Genomic DNA, 18,346 nt, shown 5'->3' with positions numbered 1-18,346 from the left:
TCATCTGAATCAAAAACATAAGAACGAGCTCCAATTTCATGAAGAACAGATGTTTGACTTTTTGGAAAAAATTCTTTGACTTCGAAATTCTCAATCAATAACAAGAATTGAAACCTCAAATTTTGCAGATAGATTACACAACCGATTTCTAACAAAACTGTATTTTTAGTTTTTGGTAATTCGTTCAATATCGAACTTTTGATTTTAAGAAGACAAAACAGAGTTTTCGAGCTGTATAATATATAAAAAAATTTAATAGCTATAATTAATCTCAGGCCTTTGTAATTTGATAAAGATAGTGAAAAGGATTTGGGATGTCTGAATTATATCATAATTTAGTCGATTATATAGTGAATGTGGTATTAGTTTTCTCAATCAGACAACGAGGTCAGGAAAAAAATAAAAAAAATTAAAAAGTGACTACGATAGCTAACAGATTCAATAGGAGCTGTTTTGTAATGTTTACCTGAGGTCAACCAGATTCTAATCAGAGAAAGAAAATTGACAAAAGCAGGTAACGACCTATAAGGCTATAACAGATTACACTTAATTATTAGATTTTATATATATAATATGAATATTAATATTAATAATTAAAATTATTAATAATTCTGTTACTATTAATAATATTGGAAATAATCATACTAATAATAATAATAATGATAATAATAATAGAAATAATAATAATATAAAGATAATAATAATATCATTAAGAATAATCCTAAAAAAAATGATAATAATATTGATAATTTCAATAAGTTTAATAATAACCAATAATAATAATAATAATAATATTTATATTACTATTAATACTACTAATCATAATAATATTAATATTATTAATGATAATAATAATAATAATAATAATAATAATACTAATAATAATAATACTAATAATAATAATAATAATAATAATTAATAATAATAATAATAATAATAATAATAATAATAATAATAATAATAATAATAATGGTATAAAAAATTTTACATATCAAATTTCATATCTATATGTCGTATATAATGATAATATTAATATTGATATTACTATTAATATTGAAAGTAATAATAATGTAGTAATTATGTTTTTACTTGCAAGTAAGTTTAATATTATATCTTATTAACTATGTAATATTTAATAATTATAATATATATTTTATGATCACATTTATTTGATATTGAATATTTATATATTATTTATATTATTTATTGAAATCGTATGTATAAATATAGATTTATATGTATATATATATTCTTTTTAATTGTACTAAATTATTCTGTTTATTATTTTACATTTTTAATTTTAATTAATTAAAGTGTAAATTATTTATTCAAAATATTATATATTCTTATATTTATAATTTTATTTACATATTTATTTACAGACAATAGTTCATGAATCGTCGAGGTAGTCAATGGTTAACTAAATATATTAACATAGTTCCAAAAATTTCGAGACTCGGTTTAACAGACTTTGCTTATCGTGTCGAATTCATAACAAGATTAAGTCTAAATTTGGTCAAAAATTTCCAGGTCGTCACACGAGGCTTGCAGCCATAATGGGCTGTTCAAATGCATCTATCCCGTTTAATTTTCTAGGCCTTCCAGTAGGCCAAAATATGACCAGAATAGCAAGTTGGGATCCGGTTTTTTCCAAGATCAAAAAGTGTCTCGCTTCATGGAAAGTAAACATGATTTATTTTGGTGGTCGTTTAACGCTCATTAAATCCGTTCTTGGTGGCCTTGGTACATGCTATATGTCACTCTTCAAAGCACCTTCTACCGTCATTCGTACCATGGAGTCCCTTCGTGCCTCTTTCTTTTGGGGAGGTAAAGACAACGACAAAAAAATACATTGGGTCAATTGGAATCTCATCCTTAATTCTTATGAGAATGGAGGCTTAAACGTTGCACGTCTTTCCTCTCTTAATCTTTCTCTTGTCTATAAATGGAGATGGAGATGCTTTAATAACAAAGATGCTCTATCGGCCAAGGTAATTACAGCTATACATGGCTCTCCTGAAGGTGGCACTCTTCGTTCGTATAGACTTTCCACAGGAACATGGGCAGCTATTTGTAAGTGAATTCATGTGATTCACACTTCAAACTTGCTGCAACCCAATTTAATGCATATAAAACTAGGCAACGGTTCGCATACTAGCTTTTGGTTTGATCCGTGGGTAGATGGTACAACTCTCGCTTCCAGATTCCCACGCCTTGTTGCTTTGGATATGAAGAATCAGGATTCTGTTGCAGACCGATTTAGAAATGGTTCGTGGGTTTGGTTTTGGAGGCGTGACATTCGTGGTGGTGTTGAAGCTTCGAACTTTGATTCGCTGATGGGCATTCTAAACTCGGTCACCATGTCAAATGAAGAAGATGCATGGGTTTGGGATGGTGTTAGCCTCAATAGTTATTCAGTTGCAGAAGGTAGAGGAATCATAGATGCACACTCAATTGCTCAGTACTAATTGGATATCGTTGTTTCCATCGAAAACCAACATTTTTATTTGGCGTCTAAGGATGAATCGGCTGGCTACAAAAGACAATCTTGTAAGGAAAAGTATCATTCTCTCTAATGCTAATTGTACTTGTGTAGTGACCCGAACTTTTCCATGATTATATATTAAATGAAAACTATATTTACATGATTAAATGTTTCCAACATGTTAAGCGATCAAACTTGTTAAGACTTGATTATTTGAAATAGGTTTCATGTAGACAATTGACCACCCAAGTTGACCAGCGATTCACGAACGTTAAAACTTGTAAAAACGACATGATATATATATATATATATATATATATATATATATATATATATATATATATATATATATATATATATATATATATATATATATATATATATATATATATATATATATAACATGATATTATGATAAGTAAATATCTCACAAAGTATATTAACAAAGAGTTATATGCATCCTGTTAAGGTCGGTTACCAGGTGTTCATCATATGAATGATTTTTAATTCGCAGGTTATGCATACTATTTTGTACTCGGGTTACGTGTACAATAAATTATCCGAAATCTTGTGGTCTATTATTACGATTTGATAAATATATAGGTTAAACCTATAACTCACCAACAATTTTGTTGACGTTTTAAGCATGTTTATTCTCAGGTGATTATTAAGAGCTTCCGCTGTTGCATGCTAATTTAAGGACAAGAATCGGAGTCAGCATGCTTGTAATATATTGTAAAAAAAAACTGCATTCGGAGATTTAAATCAATGTGTAATATTATTGTAAACCAATATGTAATGTTCGTGTGTAAAACGTTATCTTTTAGATTATCATTACATGATAATCTACGTTATGGTTTTTGAATCTTTATTGATAAATAAAGGTTATGGTTTGTTTTAAAAACGAATGCAGTCTTTGAAAAACGTCTCATATAGAGGTCAAAATCTCGCAACGAAATCAATTAATATGAAACATTTATAATCGATATGAACGGGACATTTCAACTTGGTGCAATGCTTTTGAAGAATCAGCTTTGCATGTTTTCCTTAAATGTGATACAAGTGCTCAAATTTGGTGCTATATTAGAACATGGCTTAATATCTCAATTCCAATATGGTCTTCAATGGATGAGTTTTGGTCTTGGCTTGATTACTTATCTCTCTCGGGTAAGAAAATCATTGTGGTGCGATGTATCATGTACTCGACTCTTTAGAATATTTGGCGACTTAGAAACAGCTACATCTTCAATGACAAGAGTTTTCGCATCGCGAATGTTTTGGACATCATTTTTACGTCATTTTTTTGGTTATTTTCTAGATACAAAAAAAAACTAAAATTAATTGGTCCATATGATTGCAAAACCCTATGGATTCCTTGTAATTTTTGTATTTTCCTAGCGTCTTGCTAGTTTTTTTTTAATATAATATCTTCTGTTCCAAAAAAAATATATAAATAAGAGTTATTGATTTTACGAATGGGTTACATTGAGTTTTTTTCTTATATTCTATAAATTAAATTAAATTAAATAGGTCTTTATATACGCTAACTAAAAATTAGTTGAGACAATAGTTGAGGTTTATACACGTTATATTTCATTATGGAATAAACCCAAAACACCAAACCCTAAACCCTAAACCCTAAACTCTAAATCTGGCTAAATTTTACTTCACAAAACATGAAGAAGAAAAAAACGTTCATATTCTTCACGAACAATATTATCTTGAATGTTATTTTTGTCGATCGTTTTCTCGCCTAAATAATAACATTCATCACGAAGTGTCTCTTCTAAATGTTCATATTTTCGTGTGATCTTGATGCCGGAAAAAAAATTTCAAAAAAAACGAAAAAAAAAAAAATTTGCTTCCCCCGCTTCCTCCCGATTGGTTACTTCCCCATTGATCCTGCCCCTATATATATATATATATATATATATATATATATATATATATATATATATATATATATATATATATATATATATTTCTCAAAATATTGTTTTTAGTTAAATAAAAAATTGTCTGTAATATTGTTATTTTAAATAGTTAAATGCATTGTAAGTATATACAATTGACTAATTTAAGCATTGTAAGTATATAAAAATTGATAAATTTAAGTTGTAATATATTTTTAAGTATAGACAAACTGACAAATTGAAGTTGTGATGTGGTCCAGCGGTCGGTGGCCTGCCTCCTTTGAGGGAGGTCAGCAGTTCGACCCCCTTTGGCTACATATTAAAAAACAAAATTTCATCCATGTCATGAAGTATCCACCCATAACACATTTCACATATCGTTTGGGGGTAAAGGGGATGAGGTTTTTACTTGGCTGTGCCCTTGGATTGGTTTCAAGGTTTCCTCCCGAGCAGCAATGAGGGCGGGGTTATTATCGCTGCATCGGCATAGTCGAAACGAGAGATGATCGCAACGGGTGGTTTAGTCCCCCTCAGGTGATCCCAATCGCTGTTAAAAGAAATATGTATTAAAAAATTAAACGTGTGTGAGGGTCCATTTTTATTTTTGTCTAGGGCATTCGAATTGTTGAGACGGTCCTGGATAAGATACATATATGTTTGTGTCATCTAAAGGCTCCCAAAGGTGCTAAAATTCTAGCAGCTAGACCGTGTTTTCTTGGTTCAATTTGTTTAGTCTGATAGTGGGTTCAACATCAAAATCCAAACCATTACTTCTAAATTGGCCCAAACTAACGAGTTGGTGATATTAGATCCCCATTATTTGCTAGAAGCATATTAACGTCTTCAAATTAGCCTTTTTGTTGAAGTAAATAATTAAAATAATCTTTATTCAAAAAAACCTTATGGTCCTAATATATGGGTTATTCAAATGATATTCATATTTTATAATTAGCTTGTTTGATAAAACATAATAAACAATTGCGGAATAATTAATTTAAAAATTATAAATGAATTTGGATCTGAACAACAATACCCTGTTTAATAATCATTCCGAATAAACTTTATGAACGATGTAAAATTAATGTATTAACCTTATAAATGAATAATAAAAAAAATATAATTGTTTGATAAGTATTTTGGATATAGATTAAGAAGGATATGAATGTGTTGAATGATTAAGAGAAAATTTCAACTTTGAATGGTTCAACACAAGTTGCTGAATGGTTCAACGTCATTTGTCATTCATATGTGACAAACAAATGCACTAAATGTTGAACGGTTCAACATTCAGCGTTGAATCATTCAGTTAAGAGGCAATCAAACACACCTTTACTATGCTTAACCACTTAACCTGGTCTCAGGATAAGATTTGCATATCACTTTTCAGTTTTTTCTAACTTCAATAGTCTCAAACTCCCACAATAATAACTGAAACGGGTTGACTTGGGATTCAACTGGCAAACCCGCTACTCGGGTGCTCGATCGCGTCAATCATCGAACCCTGTTTTTTAAAGGAAAACGCACACACTCAACGCGATTTTTTACACGAATATATATAATGTCTATCACAGAACTTGATTCCATAATCTCAAGATTAGAAGGACTTCTCGATACTGCTAGATCAAGATCAATGTACCTTTGATATCAAACTCCATTTTTAAAACATGGTGATGAGTGATGATGGTAGTACCTTCTTTTATTTTCTTATTACGCGTAACCCAAACATCATTTCAATGAAAATTTAACATTCTTATTACTCATAACCCAAACATCGTTTCAAATCAAAAGTAACATTCTTATGGGATTTATTCTTTCATAAAGCATTAAGGATGCAGGATGCTCGACCTTATTAGTTTAATTAATTTATTATTGATATTTATGGCTCCTTCCACCTTCAAACCTTCATTTCCAAATTCAATACCTATCAAACAATTCAACAACTCAAATCACAATCCTCATCCCTTTAATTCAAAACATTCAAAAAAATCGATCCCCAATTACTCTAAAAAATCGACCATTTACATAGGCAATCTGTCCAACCTAGTTGATCCCACAACTATCAACAATTTTTTTCAAAGGTTTGGCATTATTACTGGAATTTCATGGAAATTGGGTCGATCCTTTGCATTCGTTCATTTCGAAACTCCGTTTCAAGCAACCTGTTCAATCAACCATAATGGCAAATATCTAAAAGGTCGATACATCTATGTGAGTTTTGCAAAAAACGAGTTAAACACAAAAATACTTCCAGATCCTTTCATTCAACTTAACACAAATAAACTTTCCAATTTACCCGTTTACATTTCTCCTAATCAATCAACCTGTGCTCGGCTAAATTTAACTGCTATGGTCATTGACAAAATTCCAATAAAAGCAAGTAAGTTAATCAATTGGCTCAAGAGCAGATCCATAATAGTAGAATCAATATGCTCATGGGGCTCGTTCGCATACATCATACAGTGCAAAGATGTTGAAAGTTTCAATCGGTTAACTTTAGGCCCTTCATTGAACATTTTGGAATTTCTAGATGTCATCCCAATGGTTCAACGAACAAACAGGTTTACAAGAATCGTAAAAGTGGGTATTAGAGGAATACCCTTTAACTGCAGTTCACCCGTATGCACTATCGAAGCTGTGAAAAATATTGGTAGAATCATTCATGTCGATCGGGACACACACACTCTTGTTAATCCAGAAGTCACGTATGCTCTTATTGAATCCAGCGAGCCTGGAAAAATTGGTCAATTAGTCTCTGCAAAATTGAAAGATGAAACAAGTTGTAAATTATGGATTGAAGAAATTATTCAAGATGACCCAACTGAAATCATATCAGAAGAATTAATCAAAGAGCACAACAAATTCTTGTCTTCCACTGTCGATACAAAATCAAAAGAAGGCAAAAACGTGATCCACTCACCGGAATCGGAACAGGCCATACCGGAAACTCCTCCTGCATCTTCACCTGTGGGCCCACCAATTTCAAGCTTGAAAAATCCAACCGTTGGGGTACAAATTCCAACCTACGAAAGTCCTAAAAAGCTAACCAAATCAGTTTCTTTTGAACCAAAAGAGTTGCATTTGTCAATGGAAAAGGTAAACTTTGCTTTATCTAAAGAAAAGAGCAAAACAGCAGATGACATTAAAAGAAATCTTTTTGTTTCTTTTAACAACAAAGAGCACCAAACCCCATTGACTAATAAAGGGTCAAATGCAAACGTGTCTTTACCCAACAAAAAGTTTTCTCCCTTCAATTACAACCTTAATGACTATCGTACCCTTTCCCATTCAAACTCTTCTCCAAAAAACAACCCAAACCCTTCAACCACTATTATCTCTCCAACTTCCAAAAACCATCCTCCCACTAACAAAGATGAGTCCTATGCTAAGAAAGTTGCTGGATCAGTCGATCATGATCAATGCATAAGTGATGATTGTAAAAACTCTTGTGAAAAAGTCAAAAAGAATTGTTCTTTAATCAACAAGACTAATGAAGCTTTCATTGTTGAAAAGAGAACAAATAAATCTTCAAACCTCAATTGGATTGATGAAACACCCGATCTAACTCAAGCTTTTGACACTACTAGTGAGATTAATCACGTAGTAGGCCACGAAAAATCGCACAAAAAGACCAAGGTCAATTCCAAACAATTTGGTGCAAAGAAGTTATCCCACAAAGAAGAGATGCAAAATTTTAGCTTTATCATGCAAGATTTGGTAGACGAGGAGTCTCCAAAGCCATGAGAATAGCTTCGTGGAATACCCGCGGCCTCGGAAACAAAGCAAAAGTTCGAATGGCGGGTTCATTAATCAACTCACATCAAATTCAATTCTTAACAATACAAGAAACAATGGTCAAGATTATTTCAAAGCCCATCTTGAATGAAATATGGAAACACTTTGCATATGATTCGGTTCAACAAGAGGCTAGAGGTCGATCGGGTGGTTTATTATCCATATGGAGAACCGACTTTTTTGTTCTTGTCAATAGTTGGAAGTCTAGACATTGGATCGCTACCATTGTAAGGTATATTCCGACTAATCAAATCTCTCTTATTATCAATGTATATGCCCCACAACATGAAAATCGTAAGATACACGTTTAGTCTCAACTTACTAGAATGCCAAGCGGGTGGCCAGGCCCTTTATGTATCCTAGGCAACTTTAATTCGGTCATGTCTTCAACCGAAAGATTAAGAGAAACTATCGACCCTGTTGTCATAGCTTCTTTTAATGATTTCATGGTTAGTGCACACTTACTCGATCAAGCATTGGTTAACGACGAGTTCACTTGTGAAGGTCCTCTCGGCAAATTTTCACGTATTGACAGAGCCCTCGTTAACTCTTGTTGGGCTCATTTGTGGCCTGATTCTATTCTGCAAACAGATGATCCTGTTTCATCCGACCACAAACCTATAATTTTAGGTAAAAAGTTGTCGGATTGGGGCCCAAAACCTTTTAGGTTCAATAATGATTGGATATCAAACCCGGATTTTTTATCAATGTGTAAGGACAAATGGGCCAACTATCCTACACAAGGCTGGGCTGCATTTGTCATAAACAAAAATCTCAGACTTCTAAAGGCTGACATCAGAGAATGGAAGGTAGCGAATAGGGATAACTGGCTTATTCAAATCGGCATCTGTGATACAAGTATTAAAGCTTTAAAAGAAGCTTTTAAGCAGAGAGATTTATCTCAAGAAGAACTTCTTGAACTTGCTTCTCTTAAAGCGTTAAAAAAACAGGTTACAAAGAAGATCGACTCAAAACGAAGAATCCAATCGAGATTCCGTTGGTTGAAATTGGGTGATAAAAATTCAAAATTCTTCCATCTAGTCTCTCGAATCAAACTTCAACGTTCCTTTATCGCCGGTTTGCAAATTAATGGTTCTTGGCAAGAGGACCCTGCAATCGTCAAAGATTACTCTGTGACCTACTTTGAAAATTTATTTTCTTCACAGCCTGTGAACAATGTTTCCGTCGATTGGGCCGAATTGAATCTCAACCAAGTTTCTGCTCAGTCTCGGGTTTCTATGGAAGTTCCATTCTCTGTTGAAGAAGTAACTCATGTCATTAAATGTTTTGATGGACATAAAACGCCGGGTCCGGATGGATTCACCTTATCCTTTTTTAAAAAATCATGGCCTTTTTTAGAAAACATTATAATGGATATGTTCGAACAATTTCACTCGAATCCTTCATTTCCGAAAGGTTTTAACTCTTCGTTGATTGTGCTAATCCCTAAAACCAATTCCGCCAAATCAATCGAGCATCTTCGTCCAATTAGTCTCATAAACGCTCCTTACAAGATTCTTGCCAAAACCATTGCTAATAGATTAAAACTCGTTATTCCTTCAATCATTAGCGAATGTCAAAACGGTTTCGTTCCTTCAAGGTTATTAATGGACGGGGTTATGATAGTTAACGAGGTCATTCACACGAATAAGAAGAGAAAGAATCCAATGCTCCTTCTAAAAATTGATTTTTCGAAAGCATATGATAGTGTCTCGCATGAATTTTTGCTTACGGTTCTTGAGAAAATGGGTTTCGGGTCCAAGTTTATATCTTGGGTTAAATGTTGCATCTCTAATATCCATTTTTCGGTTCTTCTAAACGGATCTCCTTCCCACGAAGGTATTATGCATCGGGGATTAAGACAAGGCGACCCTCTTTCCTCTTTTTTATTCATCATCGCCGCGGAAGTTTTAAGTAAAATTCTTTCTAAAGAGCTCGCCACTGGTTCTTTAAAAGGTTGTCAATTTGGTAACGGGTTATCTATTAATCATTCTCAATTTGCGGATGACACCATTATTTTCGCACAACCGTCTTTTCAAGAACTTAATCGGATAAAGCACATTTTAGATACTTTTTTCCAACTTTCCGGGCTACAAATGAACGCCGTGAAAACAACTCTTTATGGCATTCACGTCTCGAGAGCGGATATGAGCTCTTTTTCGGCCATATTTGATTGCAAAGTTGGCTCTTTTCCCTTATCTTACTTGGGTGTCCCGATTGGAATTAATAGAGAAAGAATCTCCATGTGGGAACCAATTGTGTCTAAATTCAAAAAGAGACTAGCGGGATGGAAAGGAAGATGTCTTTCCTTTGGTGGTCGTCTTGTTATAGTCAACGCGGTAATTTCTAATCTTCCAATACATTACATGTCAATCTACAAAGCGCCGGTTGCCTTAATCAATAAACTTGAAAGATACCGAAGAAACTTTCTTTGGGGCGGGGATTGTTTAAAAAAGAAAACTTGCTTGGTTAAATGGGATTCGGTTTGCCTCCCGAAAGAGTTAGGAGGTTTAGGAATTACTCCTCTTCGTTTAAAAAATTTCACTTTACTTGCTAAGTGGTGGGCGAGAATGAAGTCAAACAATCATTTTCTTTGAAAGTCAATCGTGGTTACTTCTTTCGGATCATCGTTTCGAGGTAAAATAATGAACAACGTCTCCGGGTTACATTCTTCTCAACTCTCCCCGATTTGGAGAGACCTATTAAATCTACAAAAAGAAGAATCAATACAAGCTATTGTCGGGCCAAACGTTTGGAAGTGGAAGATCGGAAACGGCTTAAGTATTTCCTTTTGGCTCGACTAATGGGCTGACGAAAAAGTTTTAAAAGACGAATTCCCGACCCTTTTCTTTAACTCAAATCATCAAAGTGCTGCTCTCATAATTTTTCATCATCCTGCTGATTTAAACCTTGATCAAATCGGTTGGAACCTGCACTTGCAACACCCTCTGTCCCGCTATGATTCTTATAGGGTTGATCAGCTTTTGCATTTGATTTTTCCTTTTAAGATTGTTTCGACAGTCCCCGATTTTTTTTTTCTCCTGGTGTAGACGAACCTTACTCAGTCACTGCAGGGTTGCGGATGATTGTTCATTCAGGGGACCTAACTATTCCGGCGTGGCCAAAGGTTATATGGGGTAACAACATCCCATCCAAAATCATGCTTTTTCATTGGTTAGCGTTTAAGAAAAGTATTCCCGTTAAAGACGTGTTGGCCCGGAGACAAATCTTACCGTCTTCTCAATCGACCTTATGCGTCTGGTGTTCTCTAGAGGTCGAAACTATTGACCACCTTCTTATGCATTGCAAGTGGGTGTCAAGAATTTGGTCGGAACTTTTTCGTTGGTGGAATATTAGATGGATCATTCCGCGATCGATTGATTTTTTCTCCTTCGATTGGTACCATGGTATGGGAATTAAAGCCGCAAAATTTTGGAGAATGATCGGCCCGGCTACTATTTGGGCGATTTGGTTAGCAAGAAATGACATTATCTTCAATGGGAAGTTCACTTGTAGATCGGTCATTATTCGCAACATAAAATTAAAAGTGTTCCTTTGGTCTACTAATTTGAAGTATTGACACGGGTTTCAATCGTATATGTGGGATCATAATCCATATATGCTTTGTAATTAAGTTATGTTCTCTTTTGTTTGTCATTTGTAATTGGTTACTCAACTGTTTGTCAATTGATCGTTTTGTCGATCCCCAATTGTAATCGTTTTTGCATTGTTACCTTTCATTGTTTTGATGAAGGTATCAATGATGATCAATATATTATCCTTCTTCGCCGGAAAAAAAAATTAGTTTAATTAATGAGAACCAATTGCGAGCCCATGACAATAATAATAATGCATATATATTTTCAATGGCGGATATAGTGCTTATGGTGTGGGTCTTATGACCCGTGCGAAATAATATTTATACAATATATTATTTAAATTGTATAAGACACCAGTCTATTTAACTACTATCATATATTTTTTAAAGACTATAGTTTTGCTTTTTAAGTAACTAACAGCAAAGTATGAATGTACGATTTGGATTAGCTTTAGAAATTTTAGAACCCGGAGTTTTCATCTGAAATTCGCCATTGTATATTTTACAGTTTGACAAGTTGACAAACACGAGTTGAATCTATATATATCTAAAAATTGACTTCTATTGTCATAAATTAGGGTATTTAATCAACATAGTTACCCCAAATTTTTTACCCATTTGCTGCAATTAACCACATGGTAAATGAGAGTTAATTAAAAAAAAGGTAAATTTGTTAGGTTTCAAATTTTTGGGTCAGCAGCCACATATGTACGTAGTCAAAGCACCCAATATCTGTTTAAAGTCAATGTGTTGTGGTAATTTATTTAACATATTTAAAACCGAAAAGGCAACCGCTTCCTTCCCTATTTTGAAAACGCACGTCGTTCAGGCTCTCACCCATAAATTTGCCAGGCTCCTGTATAACCGCCACAATCAACCTTCAACCACAATGACATGATCGGACGCCGGAAGGTTACCCCATACCTTCATCGGTATCGGCGAATCCTTTTCTTCCGGCATGCATGCAATTGAAGGTAAGCTTCCGGCCAAATCCGTAGCTTCTGGCCAAATAGGTTAGTGTCTGTTCAGATTCATGAAAGATGTGATCATACATTATTTAATTCGTTAATTAATTGGGTTTTATATGTTTAATTAAATCTCAGATCTTTAACTCCCTATAATTGATTTTGGAATTTGCTCAAAATGCCCTTTCGTTTTCGTAATTAAATAACAATTTTCAGTTTAGGTCATGGTTTCATGTTTCATGTATGTGTATAAATGGGTAGCCTCTACAGTAGTATGATTACAGAAAGCAAGAACAATCCATCTTGGATTATTATACATTATACAAAAACAACTGACATTGCAATGGCACTACCTATTGAAAACAACATGGCACAGGGTGGTCAACGAACGTATGTTTATCTTCATGAATTGCAGCTAGGTGAAGATGCCGTTGTTAAGGTCATGATCTGCAAGACATGGGATACGCATTCGGCGTACGGCAAATACCTCAGCACGGATTTTATAGCTTCAGATGAGAAGGTGCAAAATTCCCCTTACATTTGGTTTTTGAATTTCTGTGTAATTTAAGTTACGTATATGTATATGATGTTTAATACTGAAGTTGTGTATGGGATGTACATACATACATTGTGGTTGAGTGCATTTGGTATTGCATAATCTTCTACTCCTTTAAAATAGATACATATATCATAATTGAGATACCTTTTTGTGTGTGGGGTTTTTTTGAATGAATGCATCCTTCTTTAGACATAAAGGTCAATAGTGTGTGCATCTTTCTCTTTCTGAATGTAGTTGACCACTATATAGTGGATGCAAGCACAATGAATCCCTTTGTTTGTAATTGAAAAGTTTGTAAAAAACTGTGTAATATATATGCATATTATGAATTCGACCCATGTTTTCTAAATTTGTCCCTTTGTATATTTTATGCTGATGTGGTTTTTTTAAATGAATCCAACCTCCTTTACACATATATATCAAAAGTGGCTGCATCTTTTTCTTTCTAAATTTAATTCACCCCTGTATAGTACATGCATACACAATGAACCTCTTTATTTGTAGTCGATAAGTTTGTAAAAACTGTATGACATCTATAGATATTAGGAATTTGACCCATGTTTTGTAAATTTGGTCCTCCGTATATTTTATACAAGTCTTTGTATGACTTCAGCCTTCTTTACACATATATTGAAAGGATCCGTTCATATACATTATAAACGATTCACAATAGTTGATTACATCACGAGGTATTTGACCTCTATATGATACGTTTTACAAACATTGCATTCGTTTTTAAAAGACAAACTTTCTTTACATCAAAAATTGACGGTATGCATACCATTTCATATTACATCCAACTATAATTGACTTAATATTAATCTTGATGAACTCAACGACTCGAATGCAACGTCTTTCAAAGTATGTCATGAATGACTCCAGGTAATATCCTTAAAATGAGCTAATGCACAGCGGAAGATTTCTTTAATACCTGAGAATAAACATGCTTAAAAGTGTCAACCAAAAGGTTGGTGAGTTCATAGGTTTATCATATCAATCATTTCAATATATTAATAGACCACAAGATTTCCGTTTATAAATATATGTACACTCGCAAGTGTATAAAAGTATTCTATAAGTTGTAGGCACCCGGTAACAAGCCTTAACGTTCATGTTTTACCCTCTGAAGTACACCAGATCAGGTGTGTTTAATATAACCTCGAAGTACTAAAGCATCCCATAGTCAGGATGGGGTTTGTCAGGCCCAATAGATCTATCTTTAGGATTCGCGCCTACCGTACATAGACAAGTAGTTTAATGTTACCAAGCTAAGGGTATATTTCTGGTTTAAACCCATGTAGAATTAGTTTTAGTACTTGTGTCTATTTCGTAAAACATTTATAAAACAGCGCATGTATTCTCAGCCCAAAAATATATATTGCAAAAGCAATTAAAAAGGGAGCAAATGAAACTCACAATACTGTATTTCGTAGCAATTATGTATATGACGGCACTGAACAAGTGCAGGGTTTGTCTCGGATTCATGAACCTATATTAAGTATATATATATTTATATGTTGGTCAATATCTGTCTAACAATTTAGGTCAGGTCGTAGTGTATCACAATCCTAATGCTCGAGACCGACATACAAAAGTCAACAAAAGTCAACTTGACCCAAAATGACTTCCAAAATCTATACATGTTTATTATATAACTTATATATAGTCGTTTTATATATTTAAATATATTTATCAGATCTTATTATACTAAATAATACAAGTCATTTCTTAATAAATAAAAATTTATATTTAAATTCATATATGATAAAAATATACTTTTATATATCTCAAGTAATAAAATTTATAAAATTCACTTAATATCATAAAAATATAGTGGTATGTATTATTAATGTAATTATATTACGTGTGGTAAAAATATCTTTGTACGCATATTTATTTGATTAAATAATATTGATAATAATAATAATGATAAAAATAATAAAATGATAGTTTCAATAAAAATATTAATTTTTAGTAATAAAAATAATTTTAGTAATAACATCAACTGATAACAATTATAATAATCGTTTTAATAATAATATTAAAATTAATAATAATTCAGTTGACCATATCTTTTAATCCGTTCATCGAACCCACACGATTTCTAAATGAAAAGTTATTAATTTTTCTTTAGCTTTTCAACGACATGCATATCATATACCTTATCTCAGTAGCATATGTATCAAATTCGTGATTTATCATAAACTATTTAACGACGAAACTAAGCATACAAACATGCATAATCATATATACTCGAGCACTAGTCAGGGATACACTATTAATATATAAAAGATAAGATATGAATGCTCACGTATCAATATTGTGATTCAATATTGCAGGAAAGTACGTAGACGCAACGAAAATGATAAAAGTTAGGTTGACCTCACGAGCAATACCCTCGAACAATATCCATAACCTCCATAGCTATAACCCATAATTTCCTTAGCTCTATCCCGTTTGAAAACTTATTTTGAAATCGTCTGAATATAACTCCATCGTAGTATTTTATGTATACTAATAATATCTTGAAATAATACTAAGTAAATATATATATGTAATTCGATTGAGAGAGTTTAGAGAAATATATTTTCAAGTTTCTATGAAATAATAAAACCTATTGAATTCTATTTATAATAGATTTTTAAATTATTAAAGTGAATTATTAAAGTATGAATTATTAAAGTGAATTATTAAAGTATGAATTATTAAAGTGAATTATTAAAGTATGAATTATTAAAGTGAATTATTAAAGTGAATTATTAAAGTGAATTATTAAAGTTAAAGTAAAGTAAAAGTAAAGTAAAAGTAAAGTAAAGGTAAAGTTAAAGTATTGTAAAAGTATAAAACTATGTACGTATAATACGCGTATAAATATATTTAATATTAATTTAAATCGTTATATCATAAAACATTTTAGAAAAGTAGAATTATATATATTCATAATAGGTTTCAAGTTTTTAAATTACAGTCTGTTGGTGAAGCATGGGATAAAATCCAAAGGTTTAATAAACGTATGAAATCATCTTAATGAAAAATGTCGAGTTACTTAACTTGTCGATATCCAACATCTAAGTTATTTACACTCCACGTTCTTACTTATAGATCACTTTACCATTTTTCGAATATTGTCAAAAAGAATATATTTCTTAAATCACAGTGGACCTCATAACATTGGCCCGTAATCATATCATAATGTATCTGATAATTCAATCATTTGATATTATCTCTTAATTCTGTCGATAAATATATCGAAACAAATACGTTCATGTAAAGTATCATATATATCAAATACTTTGTTAATGTTTTCAGTTATTATATATTATATATACATATCTATATACACATAATTGTTCGTGAATCGTCAAACACGGTCAAAGGGTAATTGATTACATGAATGTAGTTCCAAACTTTTTGAGATTCAACATTACAAATTCTGCTTATCGTGTTGGAAACATATAAAGGTTAGGTTTAAATTTGGTCGGAAATTTCCGGGTCGTCACAGTACCTACCCGTTAAAGAAATTTCGTCCCGAAATTTGATCGAGGTCGTCATGGCTAACTTTAAAAATGTTTTCATGACGAATATGAGTTGATAAATAGAGTTTTATCATCATTGAGTAATATAGATAAAACAATTTGATTACGCGAAGAGTATAAGTGAAGCTATCGCAAGAGAGTGAAATGAGTAAACGTATATTCGTTTTAACCGATGACGTAGTTATGATTGATTTCCGGAATTCATGGAATTTAAAGAAAATCTTTGCAATAAGATTTGGTTCTTTGGCGATTAAGGAAATCAGGATCTTATTTGATTAAATGCGATAATCTGTCTCGATTTCTCTGTCTGATATTTTACTATAAATCCGCCCCTTCGTTTCTTTATTTCCACAGCTCACACCTTCTAGTCTTTCTCCCCAATTCATACTTTAAAGCATTCGTTAATATGCTTCATCCAGTATTGATTCTTGATATACTCTTAACTTTCATATCTGTCATTCTTCTTTTTCATCTACCACCGGAGGAAGTTATTTTCTTCTACCATTACCTTGGGGTTATTGTGTTTTTCATCCTCCCGTGTCTTTATATTGCTATACGCATTGATATACAAGGTTTGTAATTTTGGGGTTGTTATCGGGCTTTATATTCTCCATTATATTTCGGAGCTTCATGCTTTCGTTTTCTCTTCCCGACCTTAAGTCAAGCGGATAATGGTCCAGAATTTGTAGATATGAATTTTTGGATGAACATAGTTAATGTTCCAAGAAGAAAATCGTAATGGCACGATCTTGATTTGGCAAATTACCAGAATATCCTAAAATATAGAGCTATCAAGATGATATGTTCTTAATATGTTTGGAAATTGGGTAGAATGTAAGAGTCATGTAAATAGTACATGATGACGGTATGTTCTGTGAATCATCACGTTCCATTAGAAACTCAGTATGACTTACTATAATATAATCACATTGATCAAGTGTCATTATATTATACTAACTCATGCTTCAGTTCCCAATACTACTTCAAAAACATTCCTATTTTAAATTCAAATTTTTTTTTTCTTCAGAATTTAGAAACTAACACAGTTTCTTTTTATGTTGTAATGCAGATATTGCGAATAGATAGAAGATTTTGGATAAGAATAGTTGTGAAAATATCTTCAGGAATATCGAAGATATTTATAATAAAAGATACGATAATATCTTAGAATTCTTAACATAGATGGATGATGAAGAAGATTTGTCTGTGAAGGTTTAGAATAAGAAGTAAGGTGTTTGCTAACTATTTCAGTAGACTCTGAATCATTTGGATCCTTTGAAGGCAGGTTTAGTCTTTGTGATTTGTCCACAGCCTCCTTCATGATCTGCTCAATCTGTTTTCCAGTTTCAAACCTTCTCTTTTTCTCAGCTTTACCACCATACTATTCTTTATCATCAAACTTTTGACTGTTAAAGTCGTTTACAGTTTTTGCTGCTTCATCAGCATTTTTCCAATTTCGGAGAACTAGTTCATAGTTTGGGATGTTTTTCAGAAAATT

This window comes from Rutidosis leptorrhynchoides, chromosome 7 (assembly GCF_046630445.1).
Source record: "Rutidosis leptorrhynchoides isolate AG116_Rl617_1_P2 chromosome 7, CSIRO_AGI_Rlap_v1, whole genome shotgun sequence".
Classification (NCBI taxonomy): Eukaryota; Viridiplantae; Streptophyta; class Magnoliopsida; order Asterales; family Asteraceae; genus Rutidosis; species Rutidosis leptorrhynchoides.
This window is presented reverse-complemented; position numbering follows the sequence as displayed.